This window comes from Cetorhinus maximus, chromosome 27 (genome assembly GCF_964194155.1).
Source record: "Cetorhinus maximus chromosome 27, sCetMax3.hap1.1, whole genome shotgun sequence".
NCBI classification, from domain to species: domain Eukaryota; kingdom Metazoa; phylum Chordata; class Chondrichthyes; order Lamniformes; family Cetorhinidae; genus Cetorhinus; species Cetorhinus maximus.
The window spans coordinates 4103230-4117561 of NC_135905.1; positions in this window are offsets into that span (position 1 = coordinate 4103230).

Below are 14332 nucleotides of genomic sequence, written 5' to 3' on the forward strand. Positions count from 1 at the left end.
TGTTCCCCATTTACCTCACTAGGTACAGCGTTCCCCTTTTCCCTCAGTCGGTACGGTGTTCCCCTTTTCCCTCAGTCGGTACAGTGTTCCCTTTTCCCTCAGTCATCACAATGTACCCCTTTTCCATGTCGGTATAGTGTACCCCTTTACCCTCAGTTGGTACAGTGTTCCCCTTTTCCCTCAGTCCGTACAGTGTTCCCCTTTTCCCTCAGTCGGCACAGTGTACCCCTTTTCCCTCAGTCGGCACAGTGTACCCCTTTTCCCTAAGTCGGCACAGTGTTCCCCTTTTCCCCAAGTTGGCACAGTGTACCCCTTTTCCCTAAGTCGGTACAGTGTTCCCCTCTACCCTCAGTCGGTACAGTGTACCCCTTTCCCCACAGTCAGCACAGTGTACCCCTTTTCCTTCAGTTGGTACAGTGTTCCCCTTTTCCCCTCAGTTGGCACAATGTACCCCTTTTCCCTCAGTCGGCACAGTGTTCCCCTTTTCCCTAAGTTGGCACAGTGTTCCCCTTTTCCTTCAGTTGGTACAGTGCTCCCCTTTTCCCCTCAGTCGGCACAGTGTTCCCCTTTTCCCTAAGTTGGCACAGTGTATCCCTTTTCCATAAGTTAGCACAGTGTTCCCCCTTTCCCTAAGTCGGCACAGTGTTCCCCTTTTCCCTCAGTCCGTACAGTGTAGCCCTTTCCCCTCAGTCGGAACAGTGTAACCCTTTTCCCTCATACCGCGCAGTGTTCCCCATTTACCTCACTCGGTACAGCGTTCCCCTTTTCCCTCAGTCGGTACGGTGTCCCTCTTTTCCCTCAGTCTGCACAGTGTTCCCTTTTCCCTCAGTCAGCACAATGTACCCCTTTTCCATGTCGGTACAGTGTACCCCTTTCTCCTCAGTCGGTACAGTGTTCCCTTTTCCCTCGGCCGGCCCAGTGTACCCCTTTTCCATGTCGGTACAGTGTACCCCTTTTCCCTCAGTCGGTACAGTGTTCCCCTTTTCCCTCAGTCGGTACAGTGTTCCCCTTTACCCTCAGTCCGTACAGTGTAGCCCTTTCCCCTCAGTCGGAACAGTGTACCCCTTTTCCCTCATACCGCGCAGTGTTCCCCATTTACCTCACTAGGTACAGCGTTCCCCTTTTCCCTCAGTCGGTACGGTGTCCCTCTTTTCCCTCAGTCTGCACAGTGTTCCCTTTTCCCTCAGTCAGCACAATGTACCCCTTTTCCATGTCGGTACAGTGTACCCCTTTCCCCTCAGTCGGTACAGTGTTCCCTTTTCCCTCGGCCGGCCCAGTGTACCCCTTTTCCATGTCGGTACAGTGTACCCCTTTTCCCTCAGTCGGTACAGTGTTCCCCTTTTCCAAAAGTTGGCACAGTGTACCACTTATCCATTCAGTCGGCACAGTGTTCCCCTTTACCCTCAGTCGGCACAGTGTACCCCTTTTCCCTAAGATGGCACAGTGTACCCCTTTTCCATAAGTTGGCACAGTGTTCCCCTTTTCCCTAAGTTGGCACAGTGTTCCCCTTTTCCCCAAGTTGGCACAGTGTACCCCTTTTCCCTAAGTCGGCACAGTGTACCCCTTTACCCTCAGTCGGCACAGTGTACCCCTTATCCACTCAGTCGGTACAGTGTTCCCCTTTACCCTCAGTCGGTACAGTGTACCCCTTTCCCCACAGTCAGCACAGTGTACCCCTTTTCCTTCAGTTGGTGCAGTGTTCCCCTTTTCCCCTCAGTTGGCACAGTGTACCCCTTTTCCCTCAGTCGGCACAGTGTTCCCCTTTTCCCTCAGTCGGCACAGTGTTCCCCTTTTCCCTAAGTTGGCACAGTGCTCCCCTTTTCCCCTCAGTCGGCACAATGTACCCCTTTTCCATGTCGGTACACTGTACCCCTTTTCCCTCAGTCGGTACAGTGTTCCCCTTTTCCCTCAGTCGGTACAGTGTTCCCCTTTACCCTCAGTCCGTACAGTGTAGCCCTTTCCCCTCAGTCGGAACAGTGTACCCCTTTTCCCTCATACCGCGCAGTGTTCCCCATTTACCTCACTAGGTACAGTGTTCCCCTCTACCCTCAGTCGGTACAGTGTACCCCTTTCCCCACAGTCAGCACAGTGTACCCCTTTTCCTTCAGTTGGTACAGTGTTCCCCTTTTCCCCTCAGTTGGCACAATGTACCCCTTTTCCCACAGTCGGCACAGTGTTCCCCTTTTCCCTAAGTTGGCACAGTGTTCCCCTTTTCCTTCAGTTGGTACAGTGTTCCCCTTTTCCTTCAGTTGGTACAGTGTTCCCCTTTTCCCTCAGTCCGTACAGTGTAGCCCTTTCCCCTCAGTCGGAACAGTGTAACCCTTTTCCCTCATACCGCGCAGTGTTCCCCATTTACCTCACTCGGTACAGCGTTCCCCTTTTCCCTCAGTCGGTACGGTGTTCCCCTTTTCACTCAGTCGATACAGTGTTCCCCTTTTCCCTCAGTCGGTACAGTGTTCCCCTTTACCCTCAGTCGGCACAGTGTTCCCCTTTACCCTCAGTCGGTACAGTGTTCCCCTTTACCCTCAGTCTGCACAGTGTTCCCTTTTCCCTCAGTCAGCACAATGTACCCCTTTTCCATGTCGGTACAGTGTACCCCTTTCCCCTCAGTCGGTACAGTGTTCCCTTTTCCCTCGGTCGGCCCAGTGTACCCCTTTTCCATGTCGGTACAGTGTACCCCTTTTCCCTCAGTCGGAACAGTGTTCCCCTTTTCCCTCAGTCCGTACAGTGTTCCCCTTTTCCAAAAGTTGGCACAGTGTATCACTTATCCACTCAGTCGGCACAGTGTACCCTTTTCCATAAGTTGGCACAGTGTTCCCCTTTTCCCTAAGTTGGCACAGTGTTCCCCTTTACCCTCAGTCGGCACAGTGTACCCTTTTCCATAAGTTGGCACAGTGTTCCCCTTTTCCCTAAGTTAGCACAGTGTTCCCCTTTACCCTCAGTCGGCACAGTGTACCCTTTTCCATAAGTTGGCACAGTGTTCCCCTTTTCCCTAAGTTGGCACAGTGTTCCCCTTTTCCCCAAGTTGCCACAGTGTACCCCTTTTCCCTAAGTCGGCACAGTGTACCCCTTTACCCTCAGTCGGCACAGTGTACCCCTTATCCACTCAGTCGGTACAGTGTTCCCCTTTACCCTCAGTCGGTACAGTGTACCCCTTTCCCCACAGTCAGCACAGTGTACCCCTTTTCCTTCAGTTGGTGCAGTGTTCCCCTTTTCCCCTCAGTTGGCACAGTGTTCCCCTTTTCCCTCAGTCGGCACAGTGTTCCCCTTTTCCCTAAGTTGGCACAGTGCTCCCCTTTTCCTTCAGTTGGTACCGTGTTCCCCTTTTCCCCTCAGTCGGCACAATGTACCCCTTTTCCATGTCGGTACACTGTACCCCTTTTCCCTCAGTCGGTACAGTGTTCCCCTTTTCCCTCAGTCGGTACAGTGTTCCCCTTTACCCTCAGTCCGTACAGTGTAGCCCTTTCCCCTCAGTCGGAACAGTGTACCCCTTTTCCCTCATACCGCGCAGTGTTCCCCATTTACCTCACTAGGTACAGCGTTCCCCTTTTCCCTCAGTCGGTACGGTGTTCCCGTTTTCCCTCAGTCGGTACAGTGTTCACTTTTCCTTCAGTCAGCACAATGTACCCCTTTTCCATGTCGGTACAGTGTACCCCTTTTCCCTCAGTTGGTACAGTGTTCCCCTTTTCCCTCAGTCCGTACAGTGTTCCCCTTTTCCCTCAGTCGGCACAGTGTACCCCTTTTCCCTCAGTCGGCACAGTGTACCCCTTTTCCCTAAGTCGGCACAGTGTTCCCCTTTTCCCCAAGTTGGCACAGTGTACCCCTTTTCCCTCAGTTGGTACAGTGTTCCCCTTTTCCCTCAGTCCGTACAGTGTTCCCCTTTTCCCTCAGTCGGCACAGTGTACCCCTTTTCCCTCAGTCGGCACAGTGTACCCCTTTTCCCTAAGTCGGCACAGTGTTCCCCTTTTCCCCAAGTTGGCACAGTGTACCCCTTTTCCCTAAGTCGGTACAGTGTTCCCCTCTACCCTCAGTCGGTACAGTGTACCCCTTTCCCCACAGTCAGCACAGTGTACCCCTTTTCCTTCAGTTGGTACAGTGTTCCCCTTTTCCCCTCAGTTGGCACAATGTACCCCTTTTCCCACAGTCGGCACAGTGTTCCCCTTTTCCCTAAGTTGGCACAGTGTTCCCCTTTTCCTTCAGTTGGTACAGTGCTCCCCTTTTCCCCTCAGTCGGCACAGTGTTCCCCTTTTCCCTAAGTTGGCACAGTGTATCCCTTTTCCATAAGTTAGCACAGTGTTCGCCTTTTCCCTCAGTCCGTACAGTGTAGCCCTTTCCCCTCAGTCGGAACAGTGTAACCCTTTTCCCTCATACCGCGCAGTGTTCCCCATTTACCTCACTCGGTACAGCGTTCCCCTTTTCCCTCAGTCGGTACGGTGTTCCCCTTTTCACTCAGTCGACACAGTGTTCCCCTTTTCCCTCAGTCGGTACAGTGTTCCCCTTTACCCTCAGTCGGTACAGTGTTCCCCTTTACCCTCAGTCTGCACAGTGTTCCCTTTTCCCTCAGTCAGCACAATGTACCCCTTTTCCATGTCGGTACAGTGTACCCCTTTCCCCTCAGTCGGTACAGTGTTCCCTTTTCCCTCGGTCGGCCCAGTGTACCCCTTTTCCATGTCGGTACAGTGTACCCCTTTTCCCTCAGTCGGAACAGTGTTCCCCTTTTCCCTCAGTCCGTACAGTGTTTCCCTTTTCCAAAAGTTGGCACAGTGTACCACTTATCCACTCAGTCGGCACAGTGTTCCCCTTTACCCTCAGTCGGCACAGTGTACCCCTTTTCCCTAAGATGGCACAGTGTACCCCTTTTCCATAAGTTGGCACAGTGTTCCCCTTTTCCCTAAGTTGGCACAGTGTTCCCCTTTCCCCCAAGTTGGCACAGTGTACCCCTTTTCCCTAAGTCGGCACAGTGTACCCCTTTACCCTCAGTCGGCACAGTGTACCCCTTATCCACTCAGTCGGTACAGTGTTCCCCTTTACCCTCAGTCGGTACAGTGTACCCCTTTCCCCACAGTCAGCACAGTGTACCCCTTTTCCCTCAGTCGGCACAGTGTTCCCCTTTTCCCTCAGTCGGCACAGTGTTCCCCTTTTCCCTAAGTTGGCACAGTGCTCCCCTTTTCCTTCAGTTGGTACAGTGTTCCCCTTTTCCCCTCAGTCGGCACAATGTACCCCTTTTCCATGTCGGTACACTGTACCCCTTTTCCCTCAGTCGGTACAGTGTTCCCCTTTTCCCTCAGTCGGTACAGTGTTCCCCTTTACCCTCAGTCCGTACAGTGTAGCCCTTTCCCCTCAGTCGGAACAGTGTACCCCTTTTCCCTCATACCGCGCAGTGTTCCCCATTTACATCACTAGGTACAGCGTTCCCCTTTTCCCTCAGTCGGTACGGTGTTCCCGTTTTCCCTCAGCCGGTACAGTGTTCCCTTTTCCTTCAGTCAGCACAATGTACCCCTTTTCCATGTCGGTACAGTGTACCCCTTTTCCCTCAGTTGGTACAGTGTTCCCCTTTTCCCTCAGTCGGCACAGTGTACCCCTTTTCCCTCATTCGGCACAGTGTTCCCCTTTTCCCCAAGTTGGCACAGTGTACCCCTTTTCCCTAAGTCGGTACAGTGTTCCCCTCTACCCTCAGTCGGTACAGTGTACCCCTTTCCCCACAGTCAGCACAGTGTACCCCTTTTCCTTCAGTTGGTACAGTGTTCCCCTTTTCCCCTCAGTTGGCACAGTGTACCCCTTTTCGCTCAGTCAGCACAGTGTACCCCTTTTCCCTCATTCGGCACAGTGTTCCCCTTTTCCCCAAGTTGGCACAGTGTACCCCTTTTCCCTAAGTCGGTACAGTGTTCCCCTCTACCCTCAGTCGGTACAGTGTACCCCTTTCCCCACAGTCAGCACAGTGTACCCCTTTTCCTTCAGTTGGTACAGTGTTCCCCTTTTCCCCTCAGTTGGCACAGTGTACCCCTTTTCCCTCAGTCGGCACAGTGTTCCCCTTTTCCCTAAGTTGGCACAGTGTTCCCCTTTTCCCTAAGTTGGCACAGTGTTCCCCTTTTCCTTCAGTTGGTACAGTGCTCCCCTTTTCCCCTCAGTCGGCACAGTGTTCCCCTTTTCCCTAAGTTGGCATAGTGTATCCCTTTTCCATAAGTTAGCACAGTGTTCCCCTTTTCCCTCAGTCCGTACAGTGTAGCCCTTTCCCCTCAGTCGGAACAGTGTAACCCTTTTCCCTCAGTCGGAACAGTGTTCTCCTTTTCCCTCAGTCCGTACAGTGTTCCCCTTTTCCAAAAGTTGGCACAGTGTACCCCTTATCCACTCCGTCGGCACAGTGTTCCCCTTTACCCTCAGTCGGCACAGTGTTCCCCTTTACCCTCAGTCGGCACAGTGTACCCCTTTTCCCTCAGTCGGTACAGTGTTCCCTTTTCCCTCAGTCGGCCCAGTGTACCCCTTTTCCATGTCGGTACAGTGTACCCCTTTTCCCTCAGTCGGTACAGTGTTCCCCTTTTCCCTAATTTGGCACAGTGTTCCCCTTTTCCCCAAGTTGGCGCAGCGTACCCCTTATCCACTCAGTCAGCACAGTGTTCCCCTTTTCCCTAAGTTGGCACAGTGTTCCCCTTTTCCTTCAGTTGGTACAGTGTACCCCTTTTCCCTCAGTCGGCACAGTGTTCCCCTTTACCCTCAGTCGGCACAGTGTACCCCTTATCCACTCAGTCAGCACAGTGTTCCCCTTTACCCTCAGTCGGCACAGTGTACCCCTTTTCCCTCAGTTGGCACAGTGTTCCCCTTTTCCCTAAGTTGGCACAGTGTTCCCCTTTTCCTTCAGTTGGTACAGTGTTCCCCTTTTCCCCTCAGTTGGCACAGTGTACCCCTTTTCCCTCAGTCGGCACAGTGTTCCCCTTTTCCCTCAGTCGGCACAGTGTTCCCCTTTTCCCTAAGATGGCACAGTGTTCCCCTTTTCCCTAAGATGGCACAGTGTTCCCCTTTTCCCTAAGTCGGCACAGTGTTCCCCTTTCCCCTAAGATGGCACAGTGTTCCCCTTTTCCCTAAGATGGCACAGTGTTCCCCTTTTCCCTAAGATGGCACAGTGTACCCCTTTTTCCTAAGTGGGCACAGTGTTCCCCTTTACCCTCTTTTTCGCACAGTGTTACCCTTTCCCCTCTGTCGGCACAGTGTACCCCTTTTCCCCTCATTCAGCACAATGTACCCCTTTTCCATAAGCTGGCACAGTGTTCCCCTTTTCCCTCAGTCGGTACAGTGTTCCCCTTTTCCCTCAGTTGGTACAGTGTTCCCCTTTTCCCCCAGTCGGTACAGTGTTCCCCTTTTCCCTCAGTCGATACAGTTTTCCCCTTTTCCCCCAGCCGTTACAGTGTTCCCCTTTTCCCTTAAGCGGTACAGTGTTCCCCTTTTCCCTCAGTCGGTACAGTGTTCCCCTTTTCCCTCAATCGGTACAGTGTTCCCCTTTTCCCTTAAGCGGTACAGTGTTCCCCTTTTCCCTTAAGCGGTACAGTGTTCCCCTTTTCCCTTAAGCGGTACAGTGTTCCCCTTTTCTCCCAGTCGGTACAGTGTTCCCCTTTTCCCTCAATCGGTACAGTGTTCCCCTTTTCCCTCAGTTGGTACAGTGTTCCCCTTATCCCGCAATCGGTACAGTGTTCCCCTTTTCCCTCAATCGGTACAGTGTTCCCCTTTTCCCCCAGTCGGTACAGTGTTCCCCTTTTCCCTCAGTCGGTACAGTGTTCCCCTTTTCCCCTCAGTCCGTACAGTGTACCCCTTTCCCCTCAGTCGGTACAGTGTACCCCTTTTCCCTCAGTCGGCACAGTGCACCCCTTTTCCCTAAGTTGGCACAGTGTATCCCCTTTCCACTCAATCGACACAGTGTTCCCCATTACCCTCAGTTGGCACATCGTATCCCTTTTCCCACAGTTAGCACAGTGTACCCCTTTCCCCCTGATTCGGCACAGTGTACCCCTTTTCCATAAGTTGGCACAGTGTTCCCCTTTTCCCTCAGTCGGCACAGTGTTCCCCTTTTCCCTCAGTCGGTACAGTGTTCCCCTTTTCCCTCAGTCGGTACAGTGTTCCCCTTTTCCCTCAGTCCGTACATTGTAGCCCATTTCCCCTCAGTCGGTACAGTGTTCCCCTTTTCCCTCAGTCCGTACAGTGTAGCCCTTTCCCCTCAGTCGGAACAGTGCACCCCTTTTCCCTCATACCGCGCAGTGTTCCCCATTTACCTCACTCGGTACAGCGTTCCCCTTTTCCCTCAGTCGGTATGGTGTTCCCCTTTTCCCTCAGTCGGCACAGTGTTCCCCTTTCCCCTCAGTCGGCACAGTGTAACCCTTTCGCCACAGTCAGCATAATGTACCCCTTTCCCCCTATGTCGGTACAGTGTACCCCTTTTCCCTAAGTCAGAACAGTGTTCCCCTTTTCCCTCAGTCGGCACAGTGTTCCCCTTTTCCCTCAGTCGGCACAGTGTTCCCCTTTTCCCTCAGTCGGTACAGTGTTCCCCTTTTCCCTCAGTCGGTACAGTGTTCCCCTTTTCCCTCAGTCCGTACATTGTAGCCCATTTCCCCTCAGTCGGTACAGTGTTCCCCTTTTCCCTCAGTCCGTACAGTGTAGCCCTTTCCCCTCAGTCGGAACAGTGTACCCCTTTTCCCTCATACCGCGCAGTGTTCCCCATTTACCTCACTCGGTACAGCGTTCCCCTTTTCCCTCAGTCGGTATGGTGTTCCCCTTTTCCCTCAGTCGGCACAGTGTTCCTCTTTTCCCTCAGTCGGTACAGTGTTCCCCTTTTCCCTCAGTCGGTACAGTGTTCCCCTTTTCCCCTCAGTCGATACAGTGTTCCCCTTTTCCCTCAGTCGGTACAGTGTTCCCCTTTTCCGCCAGACGGTACAGTGTTCCCTTTTTCCCTCATTCGCTACAGTGTTCCCCTTTTCCCTCAGTCGGTACAGTGTTCCCCTTTTCCCCTCAGTCGGCACAGTGTCCCCCTTTTCCCTCAGTCGGTACAGTGTTCCCCTTTTCCCTCAGTCGGTACAGTGTTCCCCTTTTCCCTCAATCGGTACAGTGTTCCCCTTTTCCCCCAGTCGGTACAGTGTTCCCCTTTTCCCTCAGTCGATACAGTTTTCCCCTTTTCCCCCAGCCGTTACAGTGTTCCCCTTTTCCCTTAAGCGGTACAGTGTTCCCCTTTTCTCCCAGTCGGTACAGTGTTCCCCTTTTCCCTCAATCGGTACAGTGTTCCCCTTTTCCCTCAGTTGGTACAGTGTTCCCCTTATCCCGCAATCGGTACAGTGTTCCCCTTTTCCCTCAATCGGTACAGTGTTCCCCTTTTCCCCCAGTCGGTACAGTGTTCCCCTTTTCCCTCAGTCGGTACAGTGTTCCCCTTTTCCCCTCAGTCCGTACAGTGTACCCCTTTCCCCTCAGTCGGTACAGTGTACCCCTTTTCCCTCAGTCGGCACAGTGCACCCCTTTTCCCTAAGTTGGCACAGTGTATCCCCTTTCCACTCAATCGACACAGTGTTCCCCATTACCCTCAGTTGGCACATCGTATCCCTTTTCCCACAGTTAGCACAGTGTACCCCTTTCCCCCTCATTCGGCACAGTGTACCCCTTTTCCATAAGTTGGCACAGTGTTCCCCTTTTCCCTCAGTCGGCACAGTGTTCCCCTTTTCCCTCAGTCGGTACAGTGTTCCCCTTTTCCCTCAGTCGGTACAGTGTTCCCCTTTTCCCTCAGTCCGTACATTGTAGCCCATTTCCTCTCAGTCGGTACAGTGTTCCCCTTTTCCCTCAGTCCGTACAGTGTAGCCCTTTCCCCTCAGTCGGAACAGTGCACCCCTTTTCCCTCATACCGCGCAGTGTTCCCCATTTACCTCACTCGGTACAGCGTTCCCCTTTTCCCTCAGTCGGTATGGTGTTCCCCTTTTCCCTCAGTCGGCACAGTGTTCCCCTTTTCCCTCAGTCGGTACAGTGTTCCTCTTTTCCCTCAGTCGGCACAGTGTTCCCCTTTTCCTTCAGTTAGTACTGTGCTCCCCTTTTCCCTCAGTCGGAACAGTGTTCCCCTTTTCCCTAAGTTGGCACAGTGTACCCCTTTTCCATAAGTTAGCACAGTGTTCCCCTTTTTGCTAACTGGGCACAGTGTTCACCTTTACCCTCTGTCGACACAGTTTCCCCTTTACCCTCTTTTTTGCACAGTGTTCCCCTTTTCCCTCAGTTGGTACAGTGTTCCTCTTTTCCCTCAGTCAGCACAGTGTTCCCCTTTTCCCCCAGTCGGTTCAGTGTTCCCCTTTTCCCTCAGTCGGTACAGTATTCCCCTTTTCCCTCAGTCGGGACAGTCTTCCCCTTTTCCCTCAGTCGATACAGTGTTCCCCTTTTCCCTCAGTTGGCACAGTCTTCCCCTTTTCCCCCAGTCGGTACAATGTTCCCCTTTTCCCTTAGTCGGGACAGTCTTCCCCCTTTTCCCCCATTCGGTACAGTGTTCCCTTTTTCCCTCAGTCGGTACAGTATTCTCCTTTTCCCTCAGTCGGTACAGTCTTCCCCTTTTACCCCGGTTGGTACATTGTACCCCTTTTCCCTCAGTCGGTACAGTGTACCCCTTTTCTCCCAGTCGGTACAGTGTTCCCCTTTTCCCTCAATCGGTACAGTGTTCCCCTTTCCCCTCAGTCGGTACAGTGTACCCCTTTTCCCTCATTCTGCGCAGTGTTCCCCATTTACCTCACTCGGTACAGTGTTCCCCTTTTGCCTCAGTCGGTACAGTGTACCCCTTTTCCCCTCATTCAGAACAGTGTTCCCCTTTTCCCCTCATTAGAACAGTGTTCATCTTTTCCCTCAGTCGGCACAGTGTTCCCCTTTTCCCTAACTTGGCACAGTGTTCCCCTTTTCCTTCAGTTAGTACTGTGCTCCCCTTTTCCCCTCAGTCGGCACAGTGTACCCCTTTTCCATAAGTTAGCAGTGTTCCCTTTTTTGTTATCTGGGCACAGTGTTCACCTTTACCCTCTGTCGGCACAGTGTTCCCCTTTACCCTCTTTTTCGCACAGTGTTCCTCTTTTCCCTCAGCCAGCACAGTGTTCCCCTTTTCCCCCAGTCGGTACAGTGTTCCCCTTTTCCCTCAGTCGATACAGTGTTCCCCTTTTCCCTCAGTTGGCACACTCTTCCCCTTTTTCCCCCAGTCGGTACAGTGTTCCCTTTTTCCCTCAGTCGGTACAGTATTCCCCTTTTCCCTCAGTCGGTACAGTCTTCCCCTTTTACCCCGGTTGGTACATTGTAACCCTTTTCCCTCAGTCGGTACAGTGTACCCCTTTTCCCTCAGTCGGTACAGTGTTCCCGTTTTACCCCGGTTGGTACATTGTACCCCTTTTCCCTCAGTCGGTACAGTGTTCCCCTTTTCCCTTAGTCGTGACAGTCTTCCCCTTTTCCCCCAGTCGTTACAGTGTTCCCCTTTTCCCTTAATCGGTACAGTCTTCCCCTTTTTCCCCCAGACGGTACAGTGTTCCCTTTTTCCCTCAGTCGATACAGTGTTCCCCTTTTCCCTCAGTCGGTACAGTGTTCCCCTTTTCCCCTCAGTCGGCACAGTGTCCCCCTTTTCCCTCAGTCGGTACAGTGTTCCCCTTTTCCCTCAGTCGGTACAGTGTTCCCCTTTTCCCTCAATCGGTACAGTGTTCCCCTTTTCCCCCAGTCGGTACAGTGTTCCCCTTTTCCCTCAGTCGATACAGTTTTCCCCTTTTCCCCCAGCCGTTACAGTGTTCCCCTTTTCCCTTAAGCGGTACAGTGTTCCCCTTTTCTCCCAGTCGGTACAGTGTTCCCCTTTTCCCTCAATCGGTACAGTGTTCCCCTTTTCCCTCAGTTGGTACAGTGTTCCCCTTTTCCCCCAGTCGGTACAGTGTTCCCCTTTTCCCTCAGTCGGTACAGTGTTCCCCTTTTCCCCTCAGTCCGTACAGTGTACCCCTTTCCCCTCAGTCGGTACAGTGTACCCCTTTTCCCTCAGTCGGCACAGTGCACCCCTTTTCCCTAAGTTGGCACAGTGTATCCCCTTTCCACTCAATCGACACAGTGTTCCCCATTACCCTCAGTTGGCACATCGTATCCCTTTTCCCACAGTTAGCACAGTGTACCCCTTTCCCCCTCATTCGGCACAGTGTACCCCTTTTCCATAAGTTGGCACAGTGTTCCCCTTTTCCCTCAGTCGGCACAGTGTTCCCCTTTTCCCTCAGTCGGTACAGTGTTCCCCTTTTCCCTCAGTCGGTACAGTGTTCCCCTTTTCCCTCAGTCCGTACATTGTAGCCCATTTCCCCTCAGTCGGTACAGTGTTCCCCTTTTCCCTCAATCCGTACAGTGTAGCCCTTTCCCCTCAGTCGGAACAGTGTACCCCTTTTCCCTCATACCGCGCAGTGTTCCCCATTTACCTCACTCGGTACAGCGTTCCCCTTTTCCCTCAGTCGGTATGGTGTTCCCCTTTTCCCTCAGTCGGCACAGTGTTCCCCTTTTCCCTCAGTCGGTACAGTGATCCTCTTTTCCCTCAGTCGGCACAGTGTTCCCCTTTTCCTTCAGTTAGTACTGTGCTCCCCTTTTCCCTCAGTCGGTACAGTCTTCCCCTTTTACCCCGGTTGGTACATTGTACCCCTTTTCCCTCAGTCGGTACAGTGTACCCCTTTTCTCCCAGTCGGTACAGTGTTCCCCTTTTCCCTCAGTCGGTACAGTGTTCCCCTTTTCCCCTCAGTCCGTACAGTGTACCCCTTTCCCCTCAGTCGGTACAGTGTACCCCTTTTCCCTCAGTCGGCACAGTGCACCCCTTTACCCTAAGTTGGCACAGTGTATCCCCTTTCCACTCAATCGACACAGTGTTCCCCATTACCCTCAGTTGGCACATCGTATCCCTTTTCCCACAGTTAGCACAGTGTACCCCTTTCCCCCTCATTCGGCACAGTGTACCCCTTTTCCATAAGTTGGCACAGTGTTCCCCTTTTCCCTCAGTCGGCACAGTGTTCCCCTTTTCCCTCAGTCGGTACAGTGTTCCCCTTTTCCCTCAGTCGGTACAGTGTTCCCCTTTTCCCTCAGTCCGTACATTGTAGCCCATTTCCCCTCAGTCGGTACAGTGTTCCCCTTTTCCCTCAGTCCGTACAGTGTAGCCCTTTCCCCTCAGTCGGAACAGTGTACCCCTTTTCCCTCATACCGCGCAGTGTTCCCCATTTACCTCACTCGGTACAGCGTTCCCCTTTTCCCTCAGTCGGTATGGTGTTCCCCTTTTCCCTCAGTCGGCACAGTGTTCCCCTTTTCCCTCAGTCGGTACAGTGATCCTCTTTTCCCTCAGTCGGCACAGTGTTCCCCTTTTCCTTCAGTTAGTACTGTGCTCCCCTTTTCCCTCAGTCGGTACAGTCTTCCCCTTTTACCCCGGTTGGTACATTGTACCCCTTTTCCCTCAGTCGGTACAGTGTACCCCTTTTCTCCCAGTCGGTACAGTGTTCCCCTTTTCCCTCAATCGGTACAGTGTTCCCCTTTCCCCTCAGTCGGTACAGTGTACCCCTTTTCCCTCATTCTGCGCAGTGTTCCCCATTTACCTCACTCGGTACAGTGTTCCCCTTTTGCCTCAGTCGGTACAGTGTACCCCTTTTCCCCTCATTCAGAACAGTGTTCCTCTTTTCCCCTCATTCAGAACAGTGTTCCCCTTTTCCCCTCAGTCGATACAGTGTTCCCCTTTTCCATCAGTCGGTACTGTGTTCCCCTTTTGCCTCAGTCGGTACAGTGTACCCCTTTTCCCCTCATTCAGAACAGTGTTCCCCTTTTCCCCTCATTAGAACAGTGTTCATCTTTTCCCTCAGTCGGCACAGTGTTCCCCTTTTCCCTAACTTGGCACAGTGTTCCCCTTTTCCTTCAGTTAGTACTGTGCTCCCCTTTTCCCCTCAGTCGGCACAGTGTTCCCCTTTTCCCTAAGTTGGCACAGTGTACCCCTTTTCCATAAGTTAGCAGTGTTCCCCTTTTTGTTATCTGGGCACAGTGTTCCCCTTTACCCTCTTTTTCGCACAGTGTTCCTCTTTTCCCTCAGCCAGCACAGTGTTCCCCTTTTCCCCCAGTCGGTACAGTGTTCCCCTTTTCCCTCAGTCGGTACAGTGTTCCCCTTTTCCCTCAGTCGGTACAGTGTTCCCCTTTTCCCTCAGTCGGGACAGTCTTCCCCTTTTCCCTCAGTCGATACAGTGTTCCCCTTTTCCCTCAGTTGGCACAGTCTTCCCCTTTTCCCCCAGTCGGTACAGTGTTCCCCTTTTCCCTTAGTCGGGACAGTCTTCCCCTTTTTCCCCCAGTCGGTACAGCGTTCCCTTTTTCC